Source organism: Glycine max, chromosome 1, assembly GCF_000004515.6.
Source record: "Glycine max cultivar Williams 82 chromosome 1, Glycine_max_v4.0, whole genome shotgun sequence".
In the NCBI taxonomy this organism is placed as follows: domain Eukaryota; kingdom Viridiplantae; phylum Streptophyta; class Magnoliopsida; order Fabales; family Fabaceae; genus Glycine; species Glycine max.
In genome coordinates this window covers 11,849,775-11,871,947 of record NC_016088.4, presented here as the reverse complement: position 1 = coordinate 11,871,947, position 22,173 = coordinate 11,849,775, and the positions used below count along the sequence as shown (strand labels likewise).

The following is a 22,173-nucleotide window of genomic DNA, read 5'->3' as shown; positions in this document are numbered from 1 at the left end:
GATATCTTTAAGCATTGATCATTACTACAACTACCAACAGGAATTTGAGTTCTGAAATTTAATAGCAATTGTTTTCATAGGATATAGTAAAAGAATCTAGATAGTAATTTATTAGGCAATGCCATGACAATATGATACAAGACTTTAGACACCTAGAATCTAAGCAAAGAGAGATTGTTAGGCAGTGTAAGTACACAAGTAGTCAACAATCCTCATCCTGCATTCTATAGTCATTTGGAACATCAAAGGCTATTATGTCCATAAAAAACTTAGGACACAAAAGGGGATAAGAATTACCTAAGCAGAATTTTGTGGTTAGTCAGATCCAATTTTATATACATTTTTCTACATAAAATTTTCCTTTCAAAGTGTAGACAATGTTGTTCATCCAAATTCCTAAAGCAAAAATAATAGAAATAGAAAAAAGGATAGAGGAGAAGCAGAGACAAAAAATAACGGTAGAAGTTGTACTTAAATTTTACCTTCATAACTATCAAGGAGACCATCCACAAACTATCCTAGACGCTTACCTTGTTAGGTGCTGGTCATGTATGGTTTTATCTCTAGCATACCTCTTTGGCTTGAATTGAAGTTATGCAAATATTTCAACTTAAGTAAAAAAAGAAGGATGGGGGAGGAAATGGATTATACTCCTAACCACTTGGTCAAAGAGTCTTATATATTAGTTGACACAAACCTTGGGAGAAGTAAACCCAATACCTTGAGCCAGGTATCTTCCACAAAACTAGATATAAATTTATCATGTTTTATTAATCTCCATGCATTTGATTATAACTGAAAGCTATTTACAGGAGTTGATGACCACATAATTGAAAAAATTCTTGACCATTCCTATCTGGACGGAGAGGCTAACACATTCAGTAGCCTCAAAAGTATAGTTCAAAGTTCAGCAACCATAGTAAAATCATGGGTTGGTGAAGCGGGAGGGGCTTACAATAGTGGCCATCACCTTGTGTCTGATGCATTTGTCTACAACTTTTGGTTAGTGTAACTCTCCTTGCTTTGTGAATTTCATCAATGATTCCTTACATGTTTATTCTCTAATGGTCTCATATTAATCACATGTATTTAGACCAGCTTGGCATGTCAGCTGTTTATGACACCAGAACATATTGCAGACAAAGTTTGATAGTAGGAAACTATGGTTTGCTGAATACTAGTACTTTCATGCCAAATATAGACTGTTATAGGTACTAAAAATTGAATTTCGTAGTTGAACAATGAAATAGCATAAACAATTAAATATGGACTGATATATCAGATTGTGTTCCCATGTGTGTGATGTTTGCTTCATCAATTGCTTGCCACTTTGTTAAGGAACCTATTTTCTAATAAAACAAAGGGTTTTATTAAGTGGGGTCCCATTTGAAGTACATTCATAATGTTGTTTTATATCATTTTTTTGGTCATGTACTTTCTTTCTTACAGGGCACTTCTATGGCACTAACTCATGGGAGGACGTGTCCTCTCAACTACCTTCTATGGGACAAAGAAGATAAGAACTTATGCACATTGTGCAAAGCAATCCGTAAGTGAAATTCTGTATCTGTATATGGTAGATGTATCATATGTGAAATCTAATTTGATACTCTCTTACAGAAAGGGATCACAATACTAGTACCCAACTTGGACAACAACACCACTGTTGAAGTCAATGTGGCCTTAAAATTTAACAAGTTACCATATCAAAGAGTCGGTGAACCAACAAGAACATAGTACCATTTAAGAGCACTAAACATGAATTTACATAGCCAAACCATGTTTCTAAATGGAAAAATTTTAAGGGTAAACTCAGCTAGTGAAATTCCTCCTTTGGATCCTCTATATGTAAACTCAAGAAAGCCAATAATAGTTGGTCTTCTATCTATTGTATTTGCTCATATACCAAATGTTCTTCTTTCGGCATGCAACTAAAGCTAGCTAGCTCAATGGCACTAGGTGAAACTGAAAATTGGTTTCACTTGGCGGTTGATAAAATAAGAGAAATCTTCTAAAATATTAGGCTCAATTCTAGATATAATTACAAGCATAATTCACAACACATAGGACACTAGGCTTCAACCTAAACAGGGAACTCCTACAGCATTATTCATTTTCCCAACAATGCTTGTAGCGGCTATAATATGATTTCCAAGATAAAATTTACCATCAAGATTAACAAATACATCTTGTTGAGGAGCTAGGAATAAATACTTAGATATTATCATAACAACTGTATATGAATAAAAACAAAGTAGCAAAAGTTATAACACCAATTGAAATTATCCTGAAGTTACAACAAATTGAGTAATCATTAATTTAATGCAAATTAATATAATTGGATTCATTGGGGGAAAAATCAGCCTCAATGCAGTGATCAATTACAAGCACAAGTGCATAATTCAATTTCTTTATATTTTTAAGTTTACATGTGAATGGGTGCAGGAAGAATTAATCCGAACTTGGCACAATATAATGGGTAATCGTAACTCCATTCTCAATCACCTAACTGAATTCAACTGATGAAAAACTCTTGGACAATTGATCTGATTTGAAATTCTTGGACAAAAGCAAAAACGAAACCCTAGATTGAAAAGGAAGAAAAACGAATTTGAGCCACTATGAGTGAGTACAAGCCACCGTCAGAGAGAACAACCCACCACAGAGAGAGTGAGCTGAGTAAGTGAGAACTAGACTGGAAGGGAAAAGAGTCGCATGAGAGAAAGGGTGGAGTCGTGAAAGAGAATGAGTGAGGTCAGTGAGAGAAGGTTGTGTGCAAAGGTGAAAGAAGAATTTCAAATACTCTTGATTTAGGTAATGAGAATTCTTTTCAAAATGGCGTGAATTCAAATTCTCTTAAAATGCTTCATCCAAACAGCTTAACAAATTACACGATAATTTAAATTCATTAAATAATTGATTTGGTCAGTTGAATTACCGTATCCAAATGCACACTTAGTGAACAACATCAGCAAGTTGATCATGACTCCGATCAATTTGAATAATCTGGTTTGAACTTGTTGTCAAATGAAATGACAATCAACTTCAATGTGTTTTGTTCGTTCATGAAACATGGAATTGGATGCGATATGCATACCTGCTTGGTTGTCACAAAAAAGTGTCATAGGAAGACTACTAGGAAAACCAAGATTAGTAAGAAGACCATTAAGCCATATCATTTCTCAGGTAGCAAAAGTGATGGCGCGATATTCAACTTCGCCACTAGAACGAGCTACAACATGTTGCCTCTTGCTACGCCAAGCAACAAGGTTACTGTAACACCCCAAATTCTAGTTCAAAAGATTGCTTGAAAAATTCTCATTAATTCTTTTTATTCTTGAAATACGTGTCAATAAATTAATATCTTCTTCAAAACTCGAGTAATATATTTTAAAAAAAAATATATATATGTGGATAAACTTCATTGTAAAACTCGTGTAAATAAATCCCATTAAATAAATCCCATTTCTTGAAAGTCAGTATAATAAAAATTTTCATAACAGATTTACAATAATTATGACCTTCGAAAAGATATGAACCTTGTAATAGAATAATGAAATACAATGGTGAAATAAAATAGTCTTCATACATAGTAATAAAAAGTACTAAAGTATCGTGTCACAGGAAAATAAAATGTAATTATAACCCATAAATGTCTTAAAGCAAGTGTAACATGTAAATCTGTAATAAATATGACTATCTGAACCTAGGTACATCCGCATGGATGACAGTTGAGATGATTGCAACATACAGGTACAATGTATACAGATCCCCAAGCTCTCAACTCCAAAAATTATAGTGATGTGATCCTTACTAGGACTAGATCGCTTGATACAGGTCATAGAGTTTGGATGACGCCACTTCCAGAGAGGGAAGATAAGTCAGGGTAGACGCCACAAGGATTACCTTGATAAGTCTGAGATTGGTTCAACAAGGAACTCAGAGAGAAACTCTCACAAAATATTCACAAAATACCAAAACTCCCTTCTATTGAAAACGAGTTCAATACATATAGTGTATCTGAGGTGCAGCTGGAAAGACACCAATTTTATTTAATTTAAAATTAAAAAAAATAGAAAAAAATGGCATGGGCCTTCAATTAGTTTAGGCCAAAATGACAATGAAAAAATAGAAATAGAAAAAAAAAACATATTTGGCATGGGCCTTCAAATTAGTTTGGGTCTTCACCAACAATAAAGATTCTTGGTAGTGCCTCTGGACCTTCATCATTCTCCACTTGGGCCTTGTTAAGTATGGTTGATACCATTTGTTGGAGGGTATCCTTTGACTGTTTGGTCCTACTCCTGGTCATGGGTCCCTGTATTTGGGCAGTTTTAGGATTCTCATCATTCCCTCCTTCTTGGAAAGCATTTGCCCTCAAATCTTCTAAATCATCACCTACAACAAATGGAGTCAAGTTAGGAACATTAAATAAAGAACTTACTCCATACTCACCTGGAATATCAATCTTGTAAGCATTGTCATTGATCCTCTCTAGTACTTGGAAAGGTCTGTCTCCTCTAGGTTGAAGTTTGGACTTCCTTTGTTTAGGAAACTTCTCCTTCCTCATGTGTACCCAAACCCAATCACCTAGTTCAAGTACCATTTTCTTCCTATTCTTGTTGGCTTTCTTGGCATAGCTTTCATTCTTCTTTGCAATTTGAGCCTTCACTTGCTCATGCAATCTTTTCACATACTCAACTTTAACCTATGCATCCTTATGCTCAGTTTGGCCATCGGTTTGAGGATGGCATGTGATGGAAAAGAGAAGCTTTGTTCCAACCTTACCCCATAATGTTCTCCAAAAGTGACTAAGGAACTTGGTGTCTCGGTCTGAAATGACGCTTCTCGGTAGTCTGTGGAGACGCACCACTTCCTTGAAAAATAAGTCAGCAACAGGGCATGCATCATCATTTTTCTTATATGGTATGGAATGTGCCATTTTTTAGAACCTATCAACCACAACAAAAATAGAGTCCTTACCATTCCTTGTTCAAGGAAAACCTAAAACAAAATCCATAAATAAATCAGTCCAAGGATATTCAAGAATCGACAAAGGAGAATAAAGACCATAAGGCATGACCCTAGACTTTGAGTGCTTACAAACAATGCATTGTTCACAAAACTTATGCACATCATGTTTCATATGCAGCCAATAGAAATGCTCCTGTAACATGTCTAAAGTCTTTTGAGCCCCAAAATGCCCCATTAATCCCCCAGCATTGGCTTATTTCACAAGTAATCTTCTCATGGCTTTAGGTAACATAATTGTTTTTCTTTGAACAAATAGTCATTATGCCGAAAGAACCCATTTTGAGCAATATGTACACATGCAGAATATTTAGAAGCAAAATATGGATCACGGTCATACAATTCTTCAATGTGCTCAAACCCAATAAATTTAGTTTCAAGAGTAGAGAATAAAGCATACCTTCTTGAAAGTGCATCAACAACTACATTGGACTTACCTTTCTTGTACTTGATGACATATTGGAATTGTTCAAGAAACTCCACCCACCTGGCATGTCTCTTGCTCAGTTTGCTTTGACCCTTAAGATGCTTCAAGGATTCATGGTCACTATGTATGACAAATTATTTGGGTAGAAGATAATGCTGCCAATTTTGTAATGCCCTTACCAACACATACAACTCCTTATCGTATGTGGAATAATTAAGGACAACCCCATTGAGTTTTTCACTAAAGTAGGCAATGGGATGTACCTCTTGCATTAAAACAACCCATATCCCAACCCCAGAAGCATCATACTCAATTTCAAAGGATTTGTCAAAATTAGGTAATGCAAGAATTGGTGCATGCATCAATTTTTCTTTAAGTGCAGTGAATGCATGTTCTTGTTTTCCCCCCATTTAAATCCTAATTTTTTCTTGGAAATCTTAGTAAGAGGTGCTGCCACAGTACTAAAATCCCTAACAAATATCTTGCAAAAACTTGCCAAACCATGAAAGCTTCTTACCTCACCAATAGTTTTAGGGGTTGGCCATTCTTGAATGGCTTTCACCTTCTCTTGATCAACTGGTACTCCCTGTGAACTAACAACAAAACCAAGGAAAACTACATGGTCCATACAGAACACACATTTATCCATGTTAGCATACAAGGTCTCATGCCTAAGGAATGATGCAATCCTACCCCCCAAGGGCATTGGATAGAAGACTCCAAGAAGATTGGGCCAAAGATGCAAGAGAAGGCCCTAGGGTTCTCATGAGCCTTAGGGTAGATTTCAGGCCCATGGGCTAAGTATGAGCCCACTTATCTTTGTACATATTAGATTAAGGTTTCATTAATTTTGGGTCTTGTATTTAGGGCTCCATAATGTAGGTAGGGTACCCTAGAAATATAGGATTTTTTAGCCCTTGTATTTTAGGGCACCTAGACTAGTTTTTGTATTAGGGGTGGTTTTGTAATTTCACATGCACTAAGTGAATATTTGATGTATGTGGTTGGAAATAAATTTAATTGAATTGGTAGAAGCCCAATCCAATTAAATTTTAGAGGGGGAGGTGAGCATTTGCTTACTACACCCCATTGCCACATCATATAATCACATTTTATGCATGTCCTTCATGCTTTACATGCCTTATGACACCTAAGCACACTTAGTGGAGAATCTTGGAATTGATCTTGGATTACTGGGCTGAACCATAACTAAAATTCACTAATCATAATTAGTGAAATTTTGGCTCCAAAGTTTGGCTCCACAAATTCAATTTCAAATTCAAATTTCCCTCCAATTTTGTGTGACACTTAGGCTATAAATAGAGGTCATGTGTGTGCATTTTTTTAACTTTGATCATTTGAATATTAGAATTCAGATTTCAAAGCTCATTTGGAGCACAAAATTTCGTGCTCTTCTCTCCCTCTTCCTTCATTCATCTCCTTCTTCCTCCAAGCTCTTATCCATGGCCTCCTATGGTGGTGAGCTTCTTCTATACTCATCTTCTCCTTGAAGTGGCATCTCCTCTCTCTCTTGCTTCTCCATTCCACTGCCATTCATCTTCCAAGAAGCAAAGGAGTCCATTGATGAAGAAGATCCTAGGCCTACAGGCTCAAATGGAGCTTACATCATGTGGTATCAAGAGCATCTTCATCTAGGTGATGTTCTTTTGCTTTCTCTATCTTTTTGTTCGGTGAATTCTCTTTAATTCCTTGTTCTTCATCTTATTCTCCATGTATATCCTCCATTGTCTTGTGGTTTGGTGCTATTTAGAGTAGATTCAAAAGAATAAACCGATTAAATCTTAGATCTACAGTTGTTCTTGCATTTCTATGGTTCAAATTTTGTAGATCTACTCTTGAATCTTGTTTTTGTGTTGATTTTAGGTTCTATCAATTTTCATTCATAATATTCTTGTGCTGAACCTTTAGATCTAAATTTTCTTCCAAAATATTGATTAGAAAAAAAAAGCACAAAAATCTAAGTGTAAATCACTTAATCCATGTTGTCTTAGAGTCATGTTTAGTCATAGTAATTGTCACATTATGCTCTAAGTTTGTGTTAAATTTTTATTTTGTTTATTGAATTCTAGATACATTTGTTCATGTATTCTTGTCATTCTTAGCCTATATTTTGAATTTTGAGTCTAATTCATACATGTTATTTAGTTCATAACATGTTCTAAATCAATTCCTAGAAGTAGTCTTGTTGTTGAACTCTTTTTTGTTTTCTAAAATTCCTACATGATGCCTATGATGAAGTTGAGTTGTGGTGCTGAGTTGTGGCTGGATTTGTGAATCAAATAAGTCTTAAGCTCTCTTGAATTGTGTTATTCAAGATAATTGAGCATAAGCAAACACAAATTGTAACTATCCAAGCCTTAAGCAACATAAACACAACTCTTGATTTCTAGGTTGAAGTCGCAGGTGCTGGCAACTTGAACATATAAACTTGTATAAATTATTGGGAATTGGTCACTACGTGTTTTGAGCTGAAATTGTTTCTGAATTTTCTAGACATCTGGAACAAAATTATAAAAAAAGAACCAAGCGATTTGGATTAAATAAAAAAATAATAAAAATCACACAAGTTGACAGAAAAATCAGTGTCCAGGAAAAAAATAGTGAAAGGAAAGTGTGCTTGTTGTTTTGGCTCAAAATTTGTTCTATAATTGGTGCCTATTTTATACCAATCCTAGTTATGAAATTTCAATTGAAAATTATTGTGAAAACAAGTGCCAAAACTAGAGGTTTCTTGAGTCTTTTTTTTTTAGTTTTTCTACTCTACTTTAGAGTCATTCTAAGTTTCTCTTTGAGTCCTAGCTTGCTTTTTTGTGCTTTTCATTGCTTTAATTGTTGAATAATCCTTGAAAATTTGTCTTGTTAAAACTCTATTGGTTTAGCTTTCATTTCATTTTTTTTGGTCTTTGGTTATTGCTTGTGTCTTTGTTTCCTTGCAGCTTGTGAGTTGCCATATAGGGAATTGGGAAGGAGGATTGGTGCCATATCTTGAAGAATTTGAGTCAAGAAGCAAGGGGGCCAATCACCTTAAGAGCTATTGGAATAAGAAGCACTCCAAATTGAGTGAAACACTAAAGAGAGAATAGCCACCACAATTGAGGACTTTTTTTCTTTGTAATTTTGTAATTGGCAATTTGCTTTGCTTTCAAATTTTGTAACAAAAAGGCCTTTCATTGGAAGTAAGTTGGGAGCCTCCGCTAGGTCACCCTACTTCCATTTGTGTGTAATAATTTTAGGCAATTTTCCCTTAGGATAGTGAGTGTTTTGTTAGGAACCTTAAATGAGGTCATCCAAACACTCTTAGGATCCGCCTAGTTTGCATTTCTTGCACTTTAATTTCTTGCTTACTTTCATAGCTTATTTCCTTTACCCTCCATTGTCAAACCGCCTAGATAGCTTGCCTTTTACCAATTAGTTTTTACCTTATATTTCACACCTCTTTTAGTGTTTATTTTGGCTAGTTTCAACCATAGTTTCTTTTACCTTTTGTTATCAAACCCCCAACAAGAAAGAATCATAACTTAGGAACCAACATGAGTCTTCATTCTTCATCTAGTGTTAATGGTGAGGGTTCTACTCCTAAGGACCCCTTGTATAAGATATTAGATGAGTTGAGATCCCTTATGGTGTGGAAAGAAAAACAAGAGAGAAAAGAAAAAGGTAAAAAAAGAGTGGAAGAAATAAGTCAAGATGAAAGAGAGAAAATAAGAGAGGAAGAAAGAAGAAAAACAATGAAAGAAATGAAAAGAGAAAAACATGCCTCCTTTAGTAGTCATGACTCTTGCAAGAGTTTAAGTGAAGAACTTAGCGACTATTATAGAGGGCGCCATAGTTCACATACTAAACATTACTCCCAAAGAAGAGAAAAGGATAGAAGGCCTCAAGAGGTTAACATTAGCCTCCCATATTTCCATGGAAAAGATAATGTTAAGGCCTACTTAGATTGGGAAATGAAGGTTGAACAACTTTTTGCTTGCCATCATATTAGCGAAGAGAGAAAAGTTCCATTGGCTACCCTTAGCTTTCAAGGGTATGCCCTCTATTGGTGGACTTCCCTTGTTAGGGAACGAAGGATTCATGGGGATCCTCCAGTAGAGTATTGGAATGATCTTAAGATTGCCCTTAGGAAGAGGCACATTCCCTCCTACTATGAAAGGGAGCTTATGGACAAGCTCCAAAGGCTTAGACAAGGGAGTATGAGTGTTGAAGAAAATAGACAACAAATGGAACTACTCCTTTTAAGAGCTGGAGTTAGGGAGGAGGAAAGAACAAGCATAGCTAGGTTCCTTAGTGGGCTTAATATGGAAGTGAGGGAAAAGGTTGAACTCCTTCCATATAGGGACCTAGATGAGCTAGTCCAAATTTTTATAAGAGTGGAGCAACAACTTAAAAGAAAGCTTTCTTCAAAATTTTATGGCTCTCACTCTTATCCAAGGAAGGACCAAGCCCATGGAATTTTAGGGGCTGCACCTTCAAAACCCAAGGAAGATAAGGGTAAGACCATAGAGAAATACACCCCTAAGACTAGTTCCCAAGAAAGGACTAGCAACATTAAATGCTTCAAATGTCTTGGGAGAGGTCACATTGCCTCTCAATGCCTCACAAAGAAAACCATGATCATGAGGGGTCAAGACATTTATAGTAGTCAAGAGGAGACTACCTCTTGCCCTTCCTCTAGTGGAAGTGAAGATGAAGTGAGGGGTGAAGAGTCTAGTGAGGAAGTCTACCCCCATGAAGAAAGTGATCTCTTAATGGTTAGAAGGCTCCTTGGAGGTCAATCTTGTGATCTATCTCAATCCCAAAGAGAGAACATCTTTCATACAAGATGCAAAATTTTAGATAAAACTTGTTCTCTCATTGTGGATAGTGGATCTTGTTGCAATTGTTGTAGCACAAGATTAGTTTCCAAGTTGAACCTCACTATCATTCCCCACCCAAAACCTTATAAACTTCAATGGCTCAATGAGCAAGGGGAAATGATTGTTAACCAACGAGTAAAGGTACCTTTCTCCATTGAGACATATAAGGATGAAGTTAATTGTGATATAGTTCCCATGGAGGCAGGACATATTCTTTTAGGAAGGCCATGGCAATTTGATAGGAAGATCATTTACAATGGCCTAACTAATGAAATTACCCTCACCCATGTTGGCACTAAATTTGTGTTGCATCCTCAAACACCTTCACAGGTGGCCAAAGATCAACTAACTATGAAAGATAAGAGGGATGAGGAAGAAAAACTAGAAAAACAAAATAAAAAGAAGGATAGTAAGGCCTTGTCTTCAAAGGCCAAGGGGAAGAAAAAGGAGGAAAAGGATTCCTCCAAGAAGATTGTTAAGAAGGAAAATCATTTTGCAACAAAAGGTGATATTAAAAGAGCACTCCTTCTTAAACAATCTTTCTACCTTTTCCTATCAAGGGAAACATCCCTTAGCACCGCCATACCTCTTGAGCTTGAGGTTATTCCTCAAGTAAAGGAGTTGTTGGATGAGGGTTGGATTTGCAAGAGCTTAAATCCTTGTGCTTTGTTGGTGCCCAAAATAGGTATTATTAGGCACCAAATCCCTATGATAGGTGGTATAATGAATGTGTTGAGTGGTGCAACACTCTTTTGTAAAATCACTCATGCACCCAACATCTTCATGATTTGTGTACATAGGGACTCATTAGGTAGGTTTGTTCTTATTTTTTGTTTCAATGCAAACCTAGGTGCTCATGTGGGACACCTTAGGTTTGTCGTAATTTTTTGTAGGAATAATCAACATGAAAATAATGAAAAAGGTATGTTTTATTCCATTACTTTCCTTAACTTTTTAAATAGTGATCAAGGGCTTCCCATGGACCCTAAGAGAATAAAGGTCATTCCTCAGTGGCTTACTCCACCAAGTATAAGAGAAATTTGGGGCTTCAATATCTTAACAAACTTTTACAAAAGGTTTGTCCCATATTTTTCTATACTTGTAGCACCACTCATTGAGTTGGTGAGGAACTATATTCTCTTATGGGAAGATGGCCAAGAAAGGGGTTTTCAGTCCTTACCGTACTCTAACATACCCAACATCACTAATACATATGTTTTTATTCTTTTTACAGGTGTTGAGGAAAGAATTAATGAGTTTCAAGAACCACTGGATTTGAGGTCAAATCCTTTTCAAGGGGGAGGGAATGATGCAATCCTACCCCCCAAGGGCATTGGATAGAAGACTCCAAGAAGATTGGGCCAAAGATGCAAGAGAAGGCCCTAGGGTTCTCATGAGCCTTAGGGTAGATTTTGGGCCCATGGGCTAAGTATGAGCCCCCGTATCTTTATACATATTAGATTAAGGTTTCATTAATTTTGGGTCTTGTATTTAGGGCTCCATAATGTAGGTAGGGTACCTTAGAAATATAGGATTTTTCAGCCCTTGTATTTTAGGGCACCTAGACTAGTTTTTGTATTAGGGGTAGTTTTGTAATTTCACATGCACTAAGTGAATATTTGATGTGTGTGGTTGGAAATAAATTTATTTGAATTGGTAGAAGCCCAATCCAATTAAATTTTAGAGGGGGAGGTGAGCATTTTCTTACTACACCCCATTGCCACATCATATAGTCACACTTTATGCATGTCCTTCATGCTTTACATGCCTCATGACACCTAAGCACACTTAGTGGAGAATCTTGGAATTGATCTTGGATTACTGGGCTGAACCATAACTAAAATTCACTAATCATAATTAGTGAAATTTTTGGCTCCAAAGTTTGGCTCCACAAATTCAATTTCAAATTCAAGTGAAATTTGAATTGAAATTCAAATTTACCTCCAATTTTGTGTGACACTTGGCTATAAATAGAGGTCATGTGTGTGCATTTTTTTTCAACTTTGATCATTTGAATATTAAACTTCAGATTTCAGAGCTCATTTAGAGCACAAAATTTCGTGCTCTTCTCTCCCTCTCCCTTCATTCATCTCCTTCTTCCTCCAAGCTCTTATTCATGGCCTCCTATGGTGGTGAGCTTCTTCTAGACTCATCTTCTCCTTGAAGTGGCGTCTCCTCTCTCTCTTCCTTCTCCATTCCACTGCCATTCATCTTCCAAGAAGCAAAGGAATCCATTGATGAAGAGGATCCTAGGCCTACAAGCTCAAATGGAGCTTACATTAGGGCCTCTAAAACTCCTTAAATGGACAAGATGTTCATCATGGAATTTGCTGTAAATCAAGATATCATCAAAATAAACCACAACAAATTTTCCTAGAAATTCCCTTAACACATGGTTCATTAATCTCATGAAAATGCTAGGAGCATTGGTCAGCACAAAGGGCATAACCAGCCATTTATACAGCCCATACTTAGTTTTGAAAACTGTTTTCCATTCATCCCCCTCTCTAATCCTAATTTAATGGTACCCACTTTTCAAATCAATTTTAGAGAAAACATAAGCTCCATGCAATTCGTCCAACATATCGTCTAGCCTAGGAATGGGATGTCTATACTTTACCGTGATGTTGTTGATGGCTCTGTAGTCTGTGCACATCCCCTAAGTTCTGTCTTTCTTTGGCACTAGAATAATAGGGATGGCACATAGACTCAAGCTTTCTTGCACCCACCCCTTCTACATGAGGTCTTGCACTTGCTTCTTAATCTCCTCGGTCTCTTGGGGATTGCTTTTGTAAGCTGGTCTGTTAGGCAATGAAGCTTCTAAAAGGATGTCAATTTGATGTTCTATGCCTCTTGAAGGTGGCAGTCCATGAGGAATCTCCTTAGGAAAGATATCTTTAAACTCCTGCAATAAGGGTTCAACACTAGGAGAAGTAGAAATAGTTAACTCATTAGAATTATCAGCAAAAACTCTATTGTATTTGCAATACAGTAGATAGAGTGGCTCACGAGCAAGTAACACTTTCCTCACTTCACCCGCCTTTGCTACACAATTAAATTTTCTCTCATGTGTATCACTCTTTCCCTCACGTGTATCACTCTTCTTTTTCCTATTCTTCTTTGGTGTTTCAATCTTTTTTTTCTCTTGTTCTCTCTTTTCTCTCATTCTGATTTGGTCATCACACACTTCTTTAGGGGATAGAGGTTTAAGAATAATATTTTGGTCATGGTGCTGGAAAGAAATCTTGTTGGTGAAGCCATCATGCACTGCTTTGGTGTCATACTGTCATGGTCTTCCTAACAGTATATGAGTCGCCTCCATTGGAACCACATCACACAACACCCTATCATTGTATCTTCCAATGGTGAGACATACCTCAACCTGCTGAGTCACTTTTACCTCTTCATCTTCATTAAGTCACTGAAGTCTGTATGGCCTAGGATGGGGCTTAGTATCAAAATTCAGTTTGGACACTAACTTGGAACTTGCAACATTGGTACAGCTTCCTCCATCAATAATTAAAGAGCAAAACTTACCATTAATTATACATCTGGTGTGGAAAATATTTTCTCTTTGGGTGTTGTCCAGTGGCTGCATCTGACTTCCCAAGAGCCTTCTCACTATTAGCATATCACCCTGCATAGCTTCCTCCTCAAGCTCTTCTTCTTCACTGATTTCAAATTCACTGGTGATTTCACCATCTGTCTTCATGATCATGGTCCTCCTGGTTGGACAGTCGGAAGCAATATGTCATCTGCCTAAGCATTTGAAGCATTTTATGTTTCTGGTACCGGTGTTGGATGATGAGGCAAAATTATGCTTGGTTCCAACACTAGGCGCTGCTAACTTTGCATATGGAGACTGTGTTGATGGGCTAGACAAGCTAACTCTTTTGCATAACCCTTCTCATCTCAGTCCATGTATCTATCTCCCGCCCTTCCTCTCTCATCATCTCTCTTTGATTTTTATTCCACCAAACAAGGGCATAGTCTGAGAATTCAGCTACTACTAACTTCACCTTTTGCTCTTCAGTATAATCATTGTAGGAGAATAAATGCTCAATCTTTATCTCCCAGTCAAGGTAGGCGTCTGGGTCACTCCTGCTTTTGAAAGGAGGTACATTGAGTTTTACTCCCTCAATTTTGTTCTGCCCCTCCATTCTGTTTTGCATAGGTCCATCATTGCCCCCTTTGTTCCAACCATAATGTCTTCCAGCATTCTGATTTAGTTGGTTCTCCAATCCTTCCATTCATCCATAGAACTCTTCATTGTTACGGTTCAACAAACGCTGCATCTGTGTAGTCATCACGTCCAGTAACAAACGTTGAGATCCATCCAGTTGATGATATTCATCACCACTGTCACCAATTCCTGCTGTCATGGGATGATCATTTGCAAACATTTGGATTCTTGCCAGCCAATTTGAGCTTCTTAACACCTATTGTCGCGCATTCCATAAGGTTTTTCGATGTTTCAGAAGGAAATGTGCAAAATACTCAAAAGGAGGGCAAAAGGGTCACTTTTGGAGCATTTTTCAGCCCCTGAGCCACCTAGATAACTTCATAATGAAGTAACCAGCTCGCTTGGGCGAGCAGGGTTGCTTCAGGATGAAGTTATCAGCTCGCCTAGGTGAGCTACCTTCATCCCAAATGCCTTGTTTTGCTATAAATAAGCGTTGGAAGGCTGAAGTAAAGGGTCCCTGAGGTCCAAAGGTCCAGAAAGAAGAAGAAAGAAGAGAAAGGAAGAAGAAAGAAGAGAAAACAAGGCCGAAACACTTCCAAATCGCATCCGTGATCGATTCCTACACTGTTCATTGTTCGTTCTTCGATCATTCTTCATTCGTTCTTCATCCTTCTTCGTTCTTCGTCCGATTTGTGTTTGCTTTAAGGATTTGAACTTGATTTATGGACCCTTAGGGGCCCCTTTTATTGTTTGTGCATCTTCATCTCCTTTTTCGATCATCGGTGATCTTTTTCTTTATTCAAAGCAAGTTTTGACCGATCGTTCATACCGTAATCTCATTTAATCACTTTTAAAATAAAATTCAACCGATTGTTTGTGTTGTAATCTCACTTAATCATTGTTTAAATGAATTTCAACCGATCGTTTGTGTTGTAATCTTACTTAATCACTGTTTAAATAAATTTTGACGGATCATTTGTGTCGTAAACTCTTTTCATTAATGTAAAATAAGTGTTAGCTGGTCATTAATGCTGCAAGTTATCTTAAAAAAGGGATTGAAGATTGGTGAGCCAAAACCAACTCACAAACTCCTTCATTTCATAAAAAAAATCAAGTGATTATTCAAAGGTCTAACGCCTTAACAATTTTCTCCTTTAAAAAATAAAGAGGTCATTTCAAGGTCCAACGCCTTAACGATTCTCTCCTTTCAAAAATCAAGAGGTCGTTTCAAGGTCAAACGCCTTAACGACTCTCTCCTCTTTAAAAAAAAAAAATCAAAAGATCGTTTCAAAGGTCCAACGCCTTAAAATGACTTTTGTTCGGTTAAAATCAATCCTTCAAAAAAGATAAAAAGAATATAAACCACAAAATTTCAAACTTAAAGAACTACGTAGGTCTGATTTCCTCATCGCACCCGAGGATACGTAGGAGCGAGGGAAACACCCTTGTCGACCCCAAAAAAGTAAAAAATATTAAAAGGGAAAATAAATAACATTGAAGTTATGATTTGCACACTTGATTAGATGTTGTCATCCCTTGTGACGGACGCGTGGCGTGCTAATACCTTTGATGCAATCCTACCCCGCAAGGGCATTGGATAGAAGACTCCAAGTAGATTGGGCCAGAAATGCAAGAGAAAGCCCTCGGGTTCTCATGAGCCTTAGGGTAGATTTTCGGCCCATGGACTAAGTATGAGCCCACTTATCTTTGTACATATTAGATTAAACTTTCATTATTTTTGGACCTTGTATTTAGGGCTCCATAATGTAGGTAGGATACCCTTGAAATGTAGGATTTTTCAGCCCTTGTATTTTAGAGCACCTAGACAAGTTTTTGTATTAGGAGTAATTTTGTAATTTCACATCCATTGAGTGAATATTTGATGTGTGTGTTGGTAAGTAAATTTAATTGAATTGGGAGAAGCCCAATCCAATTAAATTTTAGAGGGGGAGGTGAGCATTTGCTTGTTACACCCCATTGCCACATCATATAGTCACACTTTGTGCATGTCCTTCCTGCTTTACATGTCTCATGACACCTAAGCACACTTAGTGGAGAATCTTGGACTTGATCTTCGATTAGGGGGCTAAACCATAGCTAAAATTCACTAATCATAATTAGTGAAATTTTTGCTCCACAAATTCAATTTCAAATTCAAGTAAAATTTGAATAGAAATTCAAATTTCCCTCCAATTTTGTGTGACACTTAGGCTATAAATAAAGGCCATGTGTGTGCATTTTTTCAACTTTTATCATTTGAGAATTAAACTTCAAAGTTCACACCTCTTTTGAGGCACAAAATTTCTTGCTCCTTCTCTCCCTCTCCCTCCATTCATCTTCTCCTACCTTCAAGCTCTTATCCGTGGCTTCCTATGGTGGTGAGCTTCTTCTAGACTCATCTTCTTCTTGAAGTGGCGTCTCCGCTCAACTCTTCTTCTTCTCCATTTTGCTGCCATTAAAATTCAAGAAGCAAAGGACTCCATTGATGAAGAAGATCCAAGGCCTACAAGCTTCACATGGAGCTACATCAACCTTCCCCGTGCATAAATGACTCCCGAACCCTCATTTTCAAAATACGCAGACCCTCGACCTTTTCCATTTTGATTTTTCCGACGTTTTCCTTGGATAAACGTTGGTGGGGACTCCGCTCATTTTCCTTCAATGGAAGACGCATCTTTGGTGGGGACTCCGCTCGATTTCCACCGGAGGGCAGGTTGCAACAATTGGCGACTCCACTGGGGACTGTTAGAGAGTTAGGTCATTCAGTCAGTTTGCAATGTTTTTATCATGACTTCCTATTTATTTATGTTCCCTTTTCCTTTTATCTTTGGTTTGTCCATATTTGTACATAAACTTTGCTATGTTGTTGTGTTTGGTGTATGTTTGTCTATCGATTACATTTCTAGTTAGAAATATTGTTTCTACGCACATGGCACCTACACCTCACACACACATTGAGATATTAGGCCCTATGCCCGGGTCTATCTGAGCCATAAGGAGTGGAGGTCGATCTGTGGTCATGCTGGGTCTCCGACTCGCTTGATGACAGTGAAGCCTCATCTAGAGGTTTTCCTCTTTTGGTGATGCATTGTCGTTGATAGTCCCTATCGCCATAATGTATTACCTAAGAGGATGATCTCTCTAGAAGCCAATAAAGTTACTTGAAACCACCCTTTGGAGTTGTCACTAGAAAGGGACTTTTGGATCCTTTCCATTAGATTCCCGAATTAGGGGCACATAGTAAACTTACTCTGGCATATTCCTTGATTGCGTCATGCATCTCTTCATGGCATCATAATAGGCATATCATTCCTACATCATATTCGTGCATTGTATTTGCATAAATCAGTGCATTATCATACGCCTTCATTTAGCATGCCAACTGCATATATTCTACTTCCATCGTTCACAAGTCATGTTCACTCATGCATGATCCTTGCATTTTCCTCTGCAAAAAAAAAAAAAAACAAAAGCAAAAAAAAAAAGAAGAATAAAAAGAAAGTCACACCACATTCTTAGTTACATGTGTTGGGTACCATGATAATGGCTATAAACCAACCATGTTGGGATTATACACCCATTTCTAAAAAAAATGATTGAAAATCAGGTGAACGTGGTACCTAATGCATGGTTAACTAGGAAAATGGTGGTTCCTAGGGCATCTCATGTCAATCCCATGATTGCATTTGCCATGCATGGCATAAGTATGCCCGAGTCGTTCATCTCTATGAGATGTGGTCGAAGTATTGCCAATCAAAATTTTTTTCCCTTGAATTATGGGGTTGAACCAAGCACATGTTTTAAGGAAAGGTTCATCAAGTCAAGGTCAAGTATGGAAGTAACCAGCTTGTGAAAGTTGGGACAGAAGATGGATCGAGTTACATTATTTCTTTGCCTACTGCCAATTTACAAAAATATTGAGGACTGTTCACATCTATGTGTTATTTCCAATCTCACTTTGACAAGATGTGATGGACCATGTAGTTTTAATGAAAATCTAAATTGATTCAATCCTATGTCCCGCGTAAAATTTTCAATACTTCAACAATGCATTATTCGCATACATCCATGATTTTCATTGGTTGCATTGCTCATTGCATTCTTTCCTTGAAATCAGAACTGTAATAATTGTTATCAAAAGGAAAGAATGCGCTTTATGACACCCTTACCGAATGCGTGCAAGAGCGGATAAAGGCCGACATAGGGGCCTTGAAAGAGCATATGGCCACAATGATGGAGGCCATGATGAGTATGAAGAAGATGATGAGCAAATGTCCCCGTCTGGCCTTAACCAAATAATTCATCCAACCTCAGATATGGTAGGTCAGGGAGGCAAAGAATTGGGAAGTATGGGCGCCCCCTATTTTGTGCAAGTTCAAAACAAGCATCCCTTCTCGCCATATGGCTTGCCTCCCAATTATACACCACCCAATGTGGTGCACACTCCCAATGAGAATGTCAATAACTCCACTCCCATACTCATTGAGAGCCAACAACCTCAATCTGGTCATGCCCATATCCTTCAACCCATGGAGGAGACACATGAAATACCCCACCACAATCTAGCTGACATCGAGCCTTGCCTCGGATACACCACTGAGGGGCAAGCAATTGGTGGTGTACCCCTGCCAAACACTTTGGAGGGCCCTTAGTTTTGCCCACAACCACAATCCTTGCATTTTGCAGCGGGAAGAATCCCTCCTGCTATGGCGGAAAAGGAAAAGTTGGATCATATAGAGGAAAGGCTCAGGGCCATTAAAGGGGGTGGAGATTATGCTTTTGCTGACATGGCAGAGTTGTACCTAGTGCCTAACGTGGTCATCCCTCCGAAGTTCAAGGTGCCGGACTTCGATAGATACAAGGGGACTACTTGCCCTAAGAATCACCTAAAGATGTACTGTAGGAAAATGGGGGCATACGCAAAAGATGAAAAGTTGTTGATGCATTTCTTCCAGAAAATTCTTACTAGGGCAGCCATCACCTGGTACACTAATCTGGAACCTTCCCGAGTCCATTCTTGGAAGGACCTAATGGTTGCCTTCATTAGGCAATATTAGTACAATTCTGATATGGCTCCAGATAGGACACAACTACAGAACTTGTGCAAGAAGGGGCACAAATCTTTCAAAGAATACGCCCAAAGATGGAGGGATCTGGCAGCCCAAGTGGTGCCCCCAATGACGGAAAAGGAGATGATAACAATGATAGTAGACACGTTACCGGTATTCTACTATGAGAAAATGGTGGGTTACACACCTTCAAGCTTTGCGGATTTAGTTTTCGCCGGCGAAAGGATCAAAGTGGATATGAAAAGAGGCAAATTTGATCATCCTGCTTTGACAAATAAAAAGCTTGGGGCAAATGGAGGAATAAGGAAGAGGGAGGAACCCATGTTGTGATTGTTGTTCCTACATGGCCAAATTTCCCACCAGCTCAACAATGTCATTACTCAAGCCAATATTAACCCTTCTCATTACCCACCACCCAATCAACCGCAAAGGCCACCCCTAAATCATCCACAAGGCTCGCCGGATGCACATCCAATACCAAACACCGCCCTTAACACAAACCAAAACACCAACCAGGGAAGGAATTTTCCAACAAAAAACCTATAGAATTCACCCCAATTCCGGTGTCATATGCTGACATACTCCCCTATCTGCTCGATAATGCAATAGTAGTCATAACCCTAGCCAAGGTTCCTCAACCTCCATTCTTCCTAGGATACGACCCGAATGCAGCATGTGCTTACCATGGAGGAGTCCCGTGGCATGCCATTAAGCATTATATGACCTTGAAGCGTAAGGTGCAAGGTCTAATTGATACAGGCTGGCTGAAATTTGAGGAGAATTGCTAGTGAATTCTAACGTTGGCAAGCGACACTATACCTGGGGAAATTTTGAAGGTTGTTGTTAGATGTCTTTAGTGGCTCATTAGGATTTTCAAGTTTATGCCATTACTGTAAACAACAGTTGCAATGCTAATAATATGGATAAATTTGATGTCCTTATCTCATTCTCTCACAATTACATCTTTGCTTATTTAACTTCCACTCGAATGTGAGTGTAAGCCAATGGTTTGTTTGCTCAAGCGACCTATGCTCCTGAGTTTGATTTCCAAGTCTGTTCAATCAGAAATCGCTCGTTCTACACGTTCAGTGAGGGTGTCGTAAACAACGAGTAAAAAAATTTTCAAAACAAAAAAATGTTTGATTGACTGTTTCAAATTAAGAAGTACAAACAATCATGTGACCTCATTTTATCATTCCTAAAAGTTGTCTTTTTGAGAGAAAAGTGAGTTATCAAGAACAGGAGTCGTTTGACTTGATCTATCAATTGAAAATCCTTTATATTTCTTGTCTTTAAGAATTCATTTTCAAGAATCTGCACAATTTCTTTCATCTTGCCTTGCTACAAGGTCATAGCAAAAGACAACAATAGATACCTTAGAGCCCTACACTAGGGCAATAAGGGGGCACCGTGCATGAGCCTCAAGCGAACCTAGGGGTAGACAAGAAGTTCTTACCCGATAGGTTGAAAACTCGAAAGGGCGGCCTAAGCAAAAATTAGGGTTGACAAAAAATAAAAAGAATAATGAAAAGAAAAGAAAAAAACCAATCTCGGGTGTGTTATTAAGGTTTTGTCCCAAAATCCAAAACTACAAAAAGGATCTAGTCAAGATTTGAAATGACACATGGTCATGTTTCAATATCCTAAACTCTAGTCTATCCTTTAGGATATTTGTTTTCTAAAAAACAACAAAAAAATAGCAAGAGCCAAAATAGAAACCCTGAGTGGGAGCCACCGCTAAACCAATGGGAAGAGCAATGCAAACAACACATGCATGAAATTGGGCAACAATGAAAAGAAAAAAAGAGAGAAAAAATAAAAATCCGCCAAAGGCCAGCAAAGAAAAGAGAGACAAAAGATCTCCAAATTTTACAAGAAAGGCACAAAAGTGCAACAAAAGATTAATGTATAAGACAAACAGAATATAGCCCGACCCAAGAGTTGAAAGGAACAAAGATACAAGCAAACACTCTCAAGGTTCTTCTTACTCAATGTAACCCTTAAACACTCTTTGAGCCTCTTTTCTTTCATAGCCCTCTTACCCCTGACCATGTTACAAGCCCAATAAAGCCCATGTAGATCAAAGAATGAATAATTTGCTTTTAAGTTGGGATTCTAGAATGAAACTCGCACACGCTTTTGATTGTTAAATATATATATATATATATATATATATATATATATATATATATATATATATATATATATAAAAGAAAGAAAAAAAAAACCCTGAGGTTCGCACTTGCACATCTGAGAAGAAAGCCCATTTGACCAAGAGCTCATGGAAAACGCCCGAAACCAATAGTGGTAATAAGGTACGTCTAATGCAAACTCTCTGGGATTTCTTTTAAATCCAAGGGTAGCTTCGTTATATAAATTCTTTAGGGATCAACCCATGTCATCAAGTTTCGGCAGTATCAACAGACCCATGGCATCACTCTATGACCATAAACCAAAAAAAAAAAAGTTTCACTTGGTCATATACCAAGTGTAACAATCCATTGCCATCCTCAATTGTGCATGCAATTAGTCCCAAAGCCATATATTTTTGTTGTGTAGAATAAATCAAATTTTTCCCTTATTTCA

General features: G+C 37.7%; 1 pseudogene; it reads left to right on the top strand.

Annotated features, from left to right (window-relative positions):
* The first annotated feature begins 628 nt into the window (after positions 1-628).
* LOC100793855 (heparanase-like protein 3) lies at positions 629-1,935 on the top strand (annotated as a pseudogene).
* The last annotated feature ends 20,238 nt before the right edge of the window (positions 1,936-22,173 follow it).